A 15,194-nucleotide genomic window follows, 5' to 3' on the forward strand; every position below is an offset into this window, starting at 1 on the left:
TTATTTTTGCCATGATAGCTGTCAAGCTATAAGCACAGTAATATGCCTGTGGGAAACCCTGTTGAGCCCCTGTAAGAAAGACCTATCTCTGACAGTAAGGAGGGAGCACAGCATTCTTAAAACAATGTGGAAAATGTGAAGTCTCTCAGGAGAAAAAGATTTAATTCACTTTTTCATGTTAGTCGTTGCTACCTATTGATGTCCTAAACCTGCTGCTGAATACTAGGGAATTCAGAGTAAAAAACCATAAGGTAAAGCTTTTACCAGCATGTATCTGAGCATTAATTGAAATGCCTTAAGGCAGAGTAAAACTGCTTCTGAAACATTTACATGAGATGAATAGAGCTTGGATAAGGAGAAAAAAAAAAAAAGAGTATTCGCAATAGTTTTCCTTAAAGCTATGCCCATCAGTCTTTAAATACAATGACTTTTTGACTTAAATTCTCAGATCTAAAGCCTGTTGTAAAGAACCCCAAAGTCTGAGAAAATATGGCTGGATAAAATACCCCAGAACTATTTAAAGAAAAAAAGAGAATTGGTCTTTTAATGGCAGGTTTAGTAGAGTGTGGGTTTGGGTTAGTTTTTTTTCTACTGAGAGCTCTCACAGAGTATTTGTCAGGGAGCCTTTGGGGATACGTAATTTAGGTACATCATCCTCTGTGTACAGTACACACAACACCAAACACACAATTATGAGTGAGTCCTAATCCTCCTTTCACTCTATCTTCTGAATAATAACCTGTGTCATTACAGAAAACCGTTTTTTATTACAAATGAGGTTGTATGCCAGGACAACTTCCCCTCATCCCATTCCCGCAGCAGTCCTGGTGAGCCACATCAAGTCCCAGGTAACGTGGGAGACACAGTGTGGGGAGCCTGGGGCTCATGTCCCCATGGGGCACGGGGCAGAGGGCATGCTTCTCAGGAGGGAAGGGTGGTGAGGGACTGGGTGGAAAGCATTAACCCCCACACCTATCCAACCAGTCTTTGGGGAGGAAATTCTAATTCTGGAGGAATTCTAATTTTTTTCTTTCAGAAGTGATGTCACTCACTGAAGTGCAGTAACTGCTGTCTGCTGGCCCCTGATAATAGGCAGGTTTTGGGACCATCAAGCTTTGGGCAGCTTAGCCCAAACCTAGGTTGGTCTCACCCACCTGCTTTTAAAGTTTGCTTTTCCAGCTACTCCCTGTCACTTCTCTCGTGACTAGCATGTGGGACATGTACCCACATGTCCATGGCACAGCTGATGGGAATGGCATTGCCTGGGTGAGGCTTGATGGGGCTGGAAGTTGCAGGGCCAAAACTGATAAAACTCTTTGGGAGCAAACTTCTGATTACTCTTAGACTTTCCACAGGTCCTGGCACCAGGATCCCAGCAGGGTCCCCCACCCCCTGGGGAAAACAAGGCTCTGAAGTTGTAATCTGACTTAAAAGCTCCCAGCAGGGAATTAATTCCCCTCCCAAGAAACATTGTTCAAGAAGCTTGGGATCTGACTCCTGAGGAAGTGTGGCAAATTTCTCCTCTGAATTTGTTGGGATCATCTTTTAACCCTGGCATCTCATCTTGCCTTTTTCTCCTCGATTAAGGAGCTATCTGCTATCAAAGGTATCGTCTTCAGGTAATACCTTGTAGACCATCATCCCATCACCTCACATCCTCCTCTTGGACAAAGTAAGTAGATTGAGCTTCTTAAGTCAGTAATTGTAGGGCCCATTTTCCAGAGATTGAGTGAATTTGCTACTGACTTTAATGCTGTCAGGATTTACTCTCAGAGCCTCAGCTGATGTAACTTCTGTGCTCAGAGGTCAGAAGAAAATGTAACTAAACCATCGCTGAGATTTTCTGATTCCAAATATCTCCTGCAAATCTCTCACTGTACACTTAGTATTTTGCAATCTGCTTTAATTAAGGCTTAGCAATCAGAAGAAAAAATCTTTGAAGTTTAACAATTCAATAGTGTGTGAAAATGTTAAATGCTAAGTCCTTTTGTGTAAGCTCTATTCTGTTCTTTAACAAATTTCCAATACATGAAACAGCTTGTTCAAAGCAGATAAAGAAAAAAACCTAGTGTTGATAACACCTTGTGGCTAGCATACTCCTTAAATTCAGTTATTTACCAAATGTTATGCTGGTGACAGTGGAGTGCTTGGCAAAAACCGGACAGTAAATCATATGAAATTATACTCCCATGCAACTTTAAATTTTGCATTTTAATTGTCTTTAAACAGATCTTGCCAGTGTTATAGCCTAAAATATGTAATATAGCTCTAGATAACAGAAACAAACTGAGAGATCAGAAAATAGCAGCAAGAATTATGATTGGATTTGTTTCCTCCCAGTGCAGTGCATTTTATGCCTCTGAAATAGAGTGAGCAAAGTGGAGCCTCCAAGTACTGCTGACTGGACCAGTACTTCAGCTGCTGTGTGGAGTGGGTGCCGGCAGGGAAGGACACACAGGAGGCACATAATGGGTACCCTCACGGCTGAAGAACTCAAATCAGAGACTTACAGGCATGTGACAAATCAAGCCAAGGATCCTAATATTTAAGAAGACTAGGGCTGCTTTATTTCCCTGAGAGCTGGGAAGAGCTGTAACAACACACTATACTTACAGCATATGGAAGTACAACACACTAACCATGGGTTGCATTTATAACGGTATTTTTGGACATAACTTAAAATGAGTATTTTGTTTCATGTTTTGGTCTACTTTTGTTGGCAAGAAGTACTTGTGTAATCATGCCTAGGTCCTCATGAAAGGTATGCTACCCCCTGTAGTTTTCACCATTTGAGTGCTCTCACAACTGACTGAACTTGATACCTAGGAAAAAAAGAGTGGTCAGAAACTTCAATACAAATGCTATAATATGTATCCTAATAGCTTTACTGCTGAGAGACTGGTGTTTGGTTTTATTGTTCATAAAATTTGTATTGATAACTACTTAACCTATATTAATGATTCCCACATATGACTTTCCTAATAATCTATAACAAGCCATGACATATACTATTTGTGGTAGGACCCACCCATGAAATCAGGCAACTTTGTCCATAATTTTGTAAGTAATACTATTGTAAATATTGTGGTAAAATACGCAATATAAATGCAAGTGTACCATCATATCCACAGCATATGTATTAATGCAACCATTAAATGGAATAGTACTGCCACAATATTAATACATTTTAGATTATAGTAGCAGAACTAATACACATTAGCTTACATCATTTTCCTACAGTAATTACTGGAATACTACATTATCCATAAGAAACTGCCATCTGCCTTCAAGAACCCAATTTATCTGCCCTTTCAGAGCAGCAGGAGCCCAGATGGCCTCTCTGGAGACAGAGCTCCAGCTGAGGAGCAGTAACAGATACTTCAAGAACAGCAGAGGTTCACAGGCCAGTTTTGGTGATACCAACTCCTTGGAGCTGTGTAGGTACCACTGACATGGGAAGCTCCTTGGGAAATGTTTGCTGCAGAAGCACCCTCACCTCAGAGCTGGGGATGCCTGGCACTTCTGTGTTCTCTACCTTCTGTTCTCAGCCAAAAAAATCTGATGAAAATGCTGGAGGACAGGACTGGAGGAGTTTTGTTTTGTGAAGGTGAGAGGTAGAGGAGTTCTCAGATTAATTTACCAGATTAATGTTGATCCTGATCAATGAAAATGATGAAAGGCCATAAACTCCTCCTGAGATACTCGGGGCTTTTCAGCTTACAGAAAAGGCATAAATACACATTTCACTTATAATGTAAGCTGAATATCCTCGTTTGACTAGTTTTAAGGGCTGCCTTAACTCACTCCTGGCCAGAAGCAATCCTTATTCTCTCAGAATTCCTGTTCTCAGGAAAAATGAAATGACAGACTGTTGTCAGATGGGTCAGCCCTTGTGGGACTGAACTGAGCATCTCCAGCCATCAAATGGAGGGTCTTTGTTTCTCATTGCATGAAATGGAGACACTGAATCCCACAGAGTGTACAGTCACAATGCTATCGGCCTGCTAATTAAATGGATTTCACAAGTTATCCCAATTGGAAAAGTAACAAGTATTTTTCACAAAACTACAGGAAAAATACTCTGTTCAATACAAAAGATTTTCTCCTTGCAGAAAATGGGCAGAACATGGTGAGACACTGGAATGAGCCACACGAAAATCTAGGAAGGTAATACTGGTAAGAAATGTCATAATGGAATGGCTTTCCATTCCAGGATCTCACATTCCCACATGTGATTCCTCTTATTTTTATGTCCCTCATTTGCAAGACATCCAAATCAGTAGCACAGGACTTTCTAGTGCCTGCAAAATCTTGCATGATATTAAAATGCTAACCGTGTGCAAATACCATTAATTACTAACTGAAGTAATTTTTCTTCTGGGCTCTCAGAAAACCTTTCTAATTCCATTTTCTAGATGAGCACTTCTTAAATGGGCACTGCATACCCACAACAGGAACATGCTGGGGTTGGGGCCAGCTCAAGCATGGGCTGGGCAGAAAGGCTTACGATGGAGAACTTTGCTACACCCATGATTTACCCCTCACGCTGACATGCTTTTCTCCACTTCCAACAGGACTCTGAAACCCATCTCATTCCTTCCTCCTGAAGAGGCGGCTGGCAAAAGCTGGGTTGAGGACAGAGATGCACATGTCATAGAGCTAGTTTGCTCATTCCTTCTCTTGTCAGTGTTCCCTCCTAACTACTATGGAATGCTTACTGTATCCCAGTCACATCAAAAGGATGCCACTTGGCAGGGAAACTACTGGGAGAAAGTGCAAGGAGATGAATATGAAGAAGTGCCTAGGTAAGAAACACAGTTGCAAAGGTTAGTAAATCCCTCTGAACTCTGCTCCATTCCTGCTCTATATCCCAGTGTACAACTGATTCTCAAAGCAGACACACTGGTTCTCAAAGGAAAGAGCAGAGACAGACAGTATGGCAGGAGAAATACAGTCAAGCAATGCAACTCCAAACAATATCTGTTCCAAGAGAATTTTGCCCGTTACTATCACTGGCAAACCTGTAAAGCACAGGTAAATCCCAGGATGCAAATTGTGTCCTTCACACCAAGGAACAACTCACTGGCTGTTACTTAGTTGATAGGAACACATCCTGATATGCAGGGACAGTTGATGTCCCCACTGCTTTGAAGTGCTTATTTGAATAATGGAATCACAAAATATTTTAAGTTGAAAGGGACCCACAAGGACCATCAAAGTCAAATTCCTGGCCTTGCACACTACAGGCCCAGGAATCACACCATGTGCCTGAGAGTATTGTCCAAATGCTTCTTGAACTCTATCAGGCTTGGTGCTGTGACCACTTCCCTGGGGAGCCTGTTCCAGTGCCCAACCACCCTCTGAGTAAAGAACCTTTCTCTAATATCCAACCTAAACCTCCCCTGACACAACTTTAGGCCATTGCCTTCAGGTCCTGTCACTGGTCACCATAGAAAAGAGATCAGTGTCTGCCCCTCCTCTTCCCCTCATGAAGAGGTTGTAACTGCAATGACCCTCAGTCTCCTCCAGGCTGAACAGACCAAGTGACCTCAGCCCCTCCTCATACAGCTTCCCCTCAAGGCCCTTCACCATCTTCATTGCCCTCCTTTGGACACTCTTCAAGAGCTTAATATCTTTCTCATATTGTGGTGCCCAAAACTGCACACAATATTCAAGGTGAGGCCACACCAGTGCAGAGCAGAGCAGGACAATCCCCTCCCTTTACCGGCTGGTGATGCTTTGCCTGATGCCCCCCAGGACACGGTTGGCCCTCCTGGCTGCCAGGGCACTGCTGACTCATATTCAACTTGCTATCAACCAGGACCCCCAGGTCCCTTTCCACAGCACTACTTTCCAGCCTCTCATTCCCCAGTCCGTATGAACACCTGGGGTTGCCCCATCCCAGGTGCAGAATCTGGCACTTTCCTGTGTTCAACTTCAAATGGTTGGTGATTGCCCAGTCCTGTAATTTGTCAAGGTCTCTCTGCAGGGCCTCCCTGCCTTCAAGGGAGTCAACAGCTCCTCCCAGTTTTGTGTCATGTGCAAACTTGCTTAGTATCCCTTCCAATCCTGTGTCCTAGTCATTTATGAAGATGTTGAAGAGCATAGGCCTAAGATGGAGCCCTGTGGAACCCCACTAGTGACAGGTGGCCAGTTTGATGTTACCCCATTCACTATTACCCTCTGTGCTCGACCTGTGAGCCAATTGCTCACCCAGTGCATGATGTGTTTATCCAGCTGTGGGCTGGACATTTTGTACAGGATATGGTGAGAGACAGCATTGAAAGGTTTACTCAAATCCAGAAAGATTATGTCAATTGGCTTCCCTTGATCAGCTAGGTGGGTTACCTTGTCATAAAAGGAAATCAGATTTGACAGATTTGAAGATGAGAAACTCCCAAGTGGCCTACACCCCATCACATCCACAGCACACAAAGATCACACTTCTCCAGGTCCCTCTGAAGAGAGAAAAATTCAGAGGAGAGAGAAGGTAGGCCCCTTTAACAGAGAGACATAATTAACCATTCCAACAATTTATCAAGGTTTCTCAGGCATTTCCAACCATGGCAATTTTAAATCAAGGTTGGATGCTTTATTTCTGAAATAAATGCTCTTGTTCAAACAAGAATTATTTCAGGGAAGTTTCATAGTATATGTTGTAAGACGAGGTCAGACTAGATTATCACAGTATTCCTTACTGGCATTATAATCTATGAATCTATAAAAGAGAAAGGATTTAATTGATGAAGTTTAGCCCCATTAGCCCCTCATTACCAGATGACATTGTCATCATTACTCTCTGACTCCGAATGACTATAGATCCAAATTCAACCTTTTCTCTCCCATTTTATATCTATGATATACACACATGGTTTCAAGGGATTATAAAATCCACCCTTTACCTTTTCCCTACATAAGTACATGGAAAACATTACAGATTTCAGAATTAACCTATTTTCAGGGCTCTGACACTTTTTTTTCCTCAAAGGAGGTTTTTTTCAGTAGGTTTTCAACACAAATGAAAGGAACACTGAATCAGACTGAACAAGGACATCCAAGGATTGCTATGATTTGGGGGGGGGGGTTGGTAAATGATGTGCAAAAGCCATGCCCAGGTAGACAACATAAGTTTACTTTTTCTTAGCCCAGTGACAACCTTAAACAGACCCCTCATCTGGATATGGAGATGATGATAACAGTGCTATGAGGGAATAATGATTTATGAAAAGTCTTATTGAAGCCTGGTTTGGGATATCATGTAAATTCTGAGCAGCAATTTTCTTACATCCATTTCTAACCCCCCCCCCCAAGTTTGCAAAAGAAACCAGGAATAACTGGAAGTCTTCAGACATTCCAATAATTTTATAGCCACTTGTATCAAGTAATTCCAATTAATATCTGTGGCATTCGCTTTTTAACTACTTCTCCTTTCCAAATTCTGCCCTCAGACAAGAAACAGTACTTAAGAAACTGGACTGTAGTAGAGCAGGTATTTCATCCGGCATCATTACAGGCAACAAAGGAAAACAATCTGTTGAGTTCACTTCTTTTTGGATTGGCCTGCTGCTGAAGAACTACTGCAATTTAGGAATATCTGAGACGTGGAGTATATAAACAGAGAAAATGCAGATGAAATATTGAGTTGACAGAAGTCACAGGCAAAGCTGTTAATTTTATTTCATTCCAAGCATAGTCTCTCTCCCACCCCATTTCTTCATTTCATAGTGCGATTTTTATTTTTACTAGATAAGAATGATTAAGCGCAAACGCACAAATATATTTCTAAAATGTTGAAACCAAGGTTTATGGAGACAATTCCTTCAGGTATAGATGGACCTGTCTTCAACACTTGAAACCAGAGGTTGAACCTTCCTGATGCTCGACAGCAGTCAGCACTGGGTGACTCATGTCCACGGCTGTCCCGGCAACAGGTAGCTCTACAACAGGGTGCATTCACCAAATGGAGGACACACACCAAAAGCCTTGTCTTTATTTTTCTCTTTTCCAAATTATAAAGGCTCTTTCTCTCTTTCTCAAACGGGCAGCTGAAGAATGAATCCGTGCTCCATTTTCAACAGTTTGCTTCTCAGAAGAACAAAGTAAAGAAAGATATTTATAGCTCAAATCTAAAGTAAACCATACCTGAGAGGCCGGATTAGACAAAAGTCCTTTTTTATCTCAGGTTTTTGCTACAGATTAGGGAAGATTAAGACAGCATCCTGTTCTCACTGTCGTCTGAATGACTGCAGCAAAGTGGAAGTTTTAACAGACTCCCATTAACATGAAAGGCCAGCAGTGCTTAAAGGTAGGCACAAAAGAAGTTTTTCTACCAGCCCGTGACACTTCCCAAGAGCTGACAACAGAGAGAGTTCAAAACAAGTAGTTTGGGTTAATAGTGTACTTGCATGTAAATACATAAAAGCTTCAGTGCCGTAAAGCTAATTTAAAAAAGGACATTTCTCTTTATAGTTCCCCTGAGTATAATAGAAACTATGATATTCTTTCTACCATAATGTACGTTTCATTAAAGAGCTGGAGCTATAATTGTCTACATCAGTACATGGCAGCAGACTGGATAAATTGTCCACATAAATTGCTTAATACAACTCTGAGCCCCGTTCCAGAGAGCTGATGACTCCTACAACTGCATCAGAGAGTCCTACCTGAGGTTATGCCACTACCTGCAGCTCCACAGAGCATCAGGCAGACCCAGAACGACCCCAAAACCCATAAAACCACCTGGTGCTGAACTCCACAAACACCACATTAAATATTTAAACGCATTCACTCCCTTCCACAATGGACACACGACTATGCGCCAGTAGTATTGAAGATTTATCTGAAAGTTATGCATATGAAGTGATATGCAGGCTATTATCATTCTTAATAAATCAATAAAGTCAACTGAAAAATTAAACTGAGCATGTTTGGAACATGTGACAGCAAATAAATTTCAGTCTCTTAAGTGTGTCACTGTCATTGCAATTTACTGCCTAACCTACAAGAGGGTTAAATCAGAAAAGTGAACAGAGCAAGAGAAGAGGTCTCAGAAAAGGAAGTACAATGCATCGAATTGCAATTTACCAGTAAATCAGCATGGCAGAAGAAAATGTTTGTCCTAACAGGGCTGTTACATTTTTTTTAAGCCAGTTTTGTCTTGAACTTCAAGCTAATATTCATTAACGGCAATTTTAGGACTGTACTAAAATATAAAATATACTACAAATGTAGATATGTAATTTCATTGGTTTAAGCTTTCTGTGCATTATTCCTCATAAAATATGAATGCTCTTATCAACTTAGTAGGTAGGATGCAAAGTATCTCCTTTAAGTCAAAGAGGAAAGAGGGAAATCTCAGAGACAACATGTAGACTCAGCATTCTCCCAACTGAGTTTTTTTATCTTAATCACATTTTGACTTTCTACAAAATAGCTTTGCATGAAGGATTTAAGTTTTCCCATTTTTTTCATCCTGCAGCAAAAAAGAGAATAGAATCATTTAGAATGTAAGGTCTCTGAAATCCTACATGAATGCAGCAACGAATAGTGGGCACTCGTACACAGCACTTATATAAACATATCTATAAGAATATTATCTCAGATAAATACCTCTACTGAACACATGAAAGTTTGCTGTTGTTAGTCCACAGTGTTTTAAGCCAGAGAGCTGTAACAAAGTAGGCAGCATATGTAGCACATTCATATATACCAGGATATTAAATGCTGTTTCGTGAGCGCTTTTATGAGCCTCTGTATTCCCTGACCTCTTTTGTGGAAGTTATCTCTGTATTAGATGTTGTTGAACATACTTGATATGAAAGCATTGTCTGTTTGCTACCAGTATCTAACGAGTATCTCCCCTAGAGTTGCCAGCAAGGTGCTGATTAATTAACTGAAGTAGTGAAGCTGAATCGTACAACAGCTGTTTTGAGAATTGTCATTACCTCAGTCTCTTTCCCCATATATTCACTCCCTCACAGTGCTACCACTAAATTGTAAAACTGGGAAACTTTCCATTGCTCTTACCTTTACTCGCCCATGCTCCATACCAAAGGAAAGGGCAGCCGGTCAAGGGTTTTTTATAAAAAGAGAAGGGAAGCAAAGAAAGGAGGGAGAAGAAGATGATAAACTTCCTGGAAGTCACAGCTCTGCTGTCACTTGTCAATGGCAGCTGACAATAGATGGTCCTCCAGGCAGAATGTCAGAACAGGAATCACATATATCCTCTGCTGATTGAGAAGTTCAGCAGTCTGACAGCCCTTCCCTGGGACCACTTCTTGTCCCAGGGAGGCAGCTCAGCTCTCCAGGCTGGCAGTGCTGCGGATAAGGCCAGCTAAGCAGCCACAGCCCACTCCCACGGTGTAATGACACTTGGCAGAGGATCCCAACCTGTGGACCTCAGCTGCCCCACCAAATAAAGATGATTATTTGAGAGAGTATAATCTGTATTAAGTGGCAGACGGAGGGGTGGGGGAAAGTGTTGATAGGACACGCATTTCTCATTAAAACACACGGGATAGGCTTTCTGCACTTGGGGGAGCTGCAGATTTCAAAGGAGAAGGTGCGATTACTATTTTTTTCATTATAGCCTGAGAGAAATTAATGCAGGGCAAAGTTTGGCATACTCTCTTTGGGCTGATCACCTGATCAACCTGGGTAAGCTCTGCTTATTCCACTTGACATGCTCTGCCGTGACACGCTAGAGATCGAAATGTTAACACCAGCTGCATCTCTAACTGCTACTCTCTGCAATTTAATTTAATATTATGCTTCTTTACATGGGCCTCGCTTTATTATGCTTGAGAATTATGAAGACTGGAAATTACACATGTGATTAAACACCATCTAATCACTCCGTGTACTAAATAAGCCAAAATGCATTGGAAAATAGATCAGGTACAATTTTGGTGTGAAACAAATGAATGCAGGAATGTACTGCATTGATATAGATGAAGCATCTGCCTCGTGATAAAATTAAGTCTTGTGACAGAAATAAATCACTGTAGGGGAGAATGCAAACCATTATCCAATAGGATTTTTTCTTTTCTTCGTATGTGACGGGAGTTATTGGATTCCCTGATGTTAGACAGCCAAGTGCATCCACGATATGATGATAAATCAGGAAGGCTACACGATTTGAAATTTAGCAGCTACTTATTTTTGAGATGTTAAGATAAAGGAAAAACTACTTTGATTTCTGCAAGTAACTATTAAATTGGGAATCTCCTTTTCTGATAATCTGATTCTCTGTTACTCTGTCATATCATCAAACAACGCCAGCAACCAGCAGTGGGTAGAATAGATTTTGGACTAAGATGAATACGGGAACCACTTATCTTTCTTTTTTCTTTTCCAATATTCACAGTTTTATCTAAAGAACACCATTTAAAGGTTACTGTTGACATAAGAACGTACAGTTCTTATTACATTTTCATTTTTGCATGAATATATACTTAAATGGAGGCAAAAAAAAGGTTTTTGTTGCTACTTTCCACATTTGAATGAAAAAATCCATATGCTATGTTAAAAATACAGAATAAATAATGGAATTTCAGCATGTATAGTGGTTGATAAATGTGATTCACAAAACATACCTTCATGTTTTAATAGCTTTCCATTGTTAGAAGCATGCTATTAATTAGTGGAAAAATGGATTCATCTATCCAGGATGTACTTGTATTTCTTGCTTTTAACCCCTTTTTCACTATCATGACTTTTGGCTATTACCTCAAATATATTAGCAAGTGCTGGAAGGGATGTGATCGAGGGAAAATTGCTAAGTAGGATTTCTGTCGGTGCATTCTTAAGCAATCCTGTGGGGAATATCACTTAAACAAAACAAGAATCACAATTACGTAAACTGTAAGGTCATGATTAAAATGTAAATGAACAGGTGAAGGTAAGGAGTATCAGTAACGGCACAGACAAGCACAATGCTGATTCAGTTGCCTTTGGTGGAAATACAGCAATAACTGAAACCTGATGGTCTTGCAGGTAGGCAGTGATGTCACCCTTTGGGCAAGGTGTCAGATCACGGATGTCACCATAAAGGCACTTTCTCCAAGTGGCCTCTCTGCAGCCTGACCCGAGACAAGCTGTGCTGGGAGGGAGGGTGGAGGGGGGAAAGCACTGAATGTTGATCACTTGTAATTATGGTAATCTCCATCAGAAGCTTTAACTGCTCTAAACTCTGGCTGTCTTCAGACAGACCTAACTCCATGAGACAACAACATAAAAGCCATTACAGAAACATAAACTGCTCCTGCTGGGCATCAGCTTTAACGAGCCTGCGGCGCACAGACACGGGCACTCCACGCAAGGGAAGGAGATGCCATAACTCTGTTACAACCTGACGGGAGCGATACCATCGGTAAAGCCGGGCTGTGCACCGAGCTTAAAATCACAGGCTAACCAGGAGTGTTTCCTTGCAGATGAAGCAAGGAAAAGCCAAGTTATTTCTAATTACCAGTGTTTGGGAAGCACTGTGCTCAGTAGGTGAAAGCTACTTATTATTTGACATCTTCTGGCTAACAAGGACATGGTAACTGGTACTTGCCGATGTACCTCTAGGAAGGGAAGGCATCAAAGCAGGCAGCTAAGCATCCTGCAAACAGTGTATGTAAAAAACCCCAATGCACACAGTGTTCTGCAAGAGACATGAAGGAGGGAGAGAAGATGGAAGACAAAACTTTGTGGGGCAAATCAAAAAGGCAGTTATCTGGAGCCATGGATCTAGGTGGGCTATGGGACTGAGATAAGTGAGTCAGCAACACAACCAACCAGTATTGGACTGCGAGGGGTAACATGCCTCCACCAGAAGCACATCAGCCACCCAAGGCTTAGACAGCACAGCAGGAGGTTGCATCCAGGAGGAAAGTTTTTCCCAATTTTCCAGCGCCCAGGTAAATTCAGAGTAAGGTAGTGGGTGGGCTATAAGGCTGCTCTGCATCCAGCCTGCCAGGAGACAACTGGTCAACAACCCAGTACAGTATGGGGTCCTTGACACCCACTGTTGACAAAAGCAGGCTGTTAAGACCAAGTACCACAGCTAAAAGCCGTGATTATTATTTTAAGGAAGAAGAGGACTTTTTCCATCCGTGTCTGCAACCTTTTACCTCTTCAGCAATATTTTTGCAGGCAAGTTTGACAGATGTGCTCAGAAAGAGCAAGTTTTAAGTGACTAGAGTGCAGAAGTCTACCCTATTTGTATCACAACGGATGTAAACCTTCCAACAACTTCATCAGGTAACTGTTATTTCTACCCTGAAATAGTGGCCTGCCCCCAAAAGACAAGACACTTGAGTTTCAACACCAAAGCCAACAAGAGTTTTGGACCTGAGGAAGCAAGAGTAATGCCTGATGTATCTGTAATTATCTGTCTAAAACACACAGCTCCCAAAAATACTGTTCATGTTGTTGTAATACAAATGTTAATAATAATAATTCTGTGAATAGCGGACGTCCTGAGCGACGTTCTGCCCTAATTGCCCATGAACTGGCTCGTCTCAACATCGACATTGCTGCTCTCAGTGAAGTTCGCCTTCACGAGGAAGGCAGCCTCAGAGAACATGGTGCCGGTTACACACTCTTTTGGTCAGGTAAGCCCAGAACCGAAAAACACCTCTCAGGTGTCGGTTTCATGATCAAAAACTCTATTGTCCCTAAACTCGAAAATCTGCCGACAGGTCACTCTGACCGCATTATCTCCCTACGCCTTCCACTAAACAACAAGCATCACGTTGTCATCTTTAGTATATATGCCCCAACTCTCCAAGCTGACCCTGCTGAAAAAGATAAATTCTACACTGACCTGCGCTGCCTTACCCAAAAGGTGCCCGCAGATGATAAGATCATTATCCTTGGTGATTTCAACGCCAGAGTAGGTAAGAATTTTGAAGCCTGGAAAGGAGTATTAGGCAAGCATGGTGTTGGAAACTGCAACGATAATGGTCGACTTCTGCTAGAATTCTGTGCAGAGCAACAGTTTACCATAACTAATACTATCTTTCAGCAGAAAAATAGTCTGAAGACAACCTGGATGCACCCCAGGTCTAAGCATTGGCACCTCATTGATTATGTCTTGGTGCGTCAGAGAGATGTCCGCGATGTCCTCCACACCCGCGTGATGCCCAGCGCAGAATGCCAAACAGACCATCGGCTTGTGCGCTGTAAACTCAACTTCATTCTCAAATTCAAATCCAAAAGGGGCAGTATCCCAAGGAGAAGACTTCAAGTTAACGATCTCCAATCAGCCACAGTAAGAGAAAGATTCCAGACAAATCTTCAAACCAGGCTCGAAAACCATCCCACAAATCCTGCAGATTCCTCTCCTGAAACAATTTGGCATCATATTAAAAGCTGCATCCTGCAATCCTCTGAAGAATCCTTAGGGTTCTCCCTCAAGAAGAACAAGGACTGGTTTGATGAACACAATCAAGAAATCCAGGACTTGTTGAGGAAGAAGAGAACTGCCCACCAAGCCCACCTTGCACTGCCATCCTGTCACACAAGAAAAATAGCCTTTCGTCTTGCATGCAGCAAGCTTCAGCAGAAACTCCGTGACATCCAGAACAAGTGGTGGACCGATCTAGCTGCAAAAACTCAACTATGTGCAGATACAGGGGATCACAAAGGTTTCTATGAGGCCCTGAAAACAGCATATGGGCCTACATACCAAGTCCAAAGCCCACTACTCAGTGCAGATGGTCAAACGCTTCTGACAGATAAAACCTCCATTCTGAATCGATGGTCTGAACACTTTCAGACTCTTTTCAGCACCAACCGTGTAGTACAAGACTCAGCAATTCAGTCCATCACACAACAACCAGTGAAATTCGAATTGGATACTGCCCCCACTTTAGGAGAAACCCTCAAGGCCATACAGCAGGTGAAAATCGGTAAGGCAGCTGGGGTTGATGGAATTCCACCCGAAGTCTGGAAACATGGGGGCCATGCACTCCATGCTAAATTTCATGAGCTTGTGGTGCGCTGTTGGGAACTAGGCGAACTACCTTCAGACCTTCGTGATGCAGTCATCATCACCTTGTATAAGAAGAAAGGTACTAAATCTGACTGCTCAAATTACCGTGGTATTACTCTGCTCTCCATTGCTGGCAAAATCTTGGCAAGAATACTCCTGAACAGACTAATACCCGCTATAGCAGAAGAAATTCTACCTGAAAGTCAGTGTGGCT

At 42.0% G+C, this 15,194-nt stretch overlaps 1 protein-coding gene and 2 long non-coding RNA genes across 4 annotated transcripts in view; 1 reads left to right on the forward strand and 2 right to left on the reverse strand.

Annotated features, from left to right (window-relative positions):
• The window catches only part of PPARGC1A (PPARG coactivator 1 alpha), a 373,942-nt gene that overhangs the window by 122,140 nt on the left and 236,608 nt on the right, over window positions 1-15,194 (reverse strand). The gene's annotated exons all lie outside the window — the stretch shown is intronic.
• LOC113969127 overlaps window positions 1-15,194 on the reverse strand; it is a 171,453-nt gene that overhangs the window by 33,054 nt on the left and 123,205 nt on the right. The window lies entirely within an intron of this gene.
• LOC113969125 lies at window positions 4,719-7,655 on the forward strand. Its single transcript, XR_003534760.1, has 2 exons — window positions 4,719-5,034; window positions 7,449-7,655. It is a non-coding gene; the product is annotated as an uncharacterized LOC113969125 (long non-coding RNA).

This window comes from Neopelma chrysocephalum, unplaced genomic scaffold, assembly GCF_003984885.1.
Source record: "Neopelma chrysocephalum unplaced genomic scaffold, ASM398488v2 Primary Assembly neopelma1_71, whole genome shotgun sequence".
Classification (NCBI taxonomy): domain Eukaryota; kingdom Metazoa; phylum Chordata; class Aves; order Passeriformes; family Pipridae; genus Neopelma; species Neopelma chrysocephalum.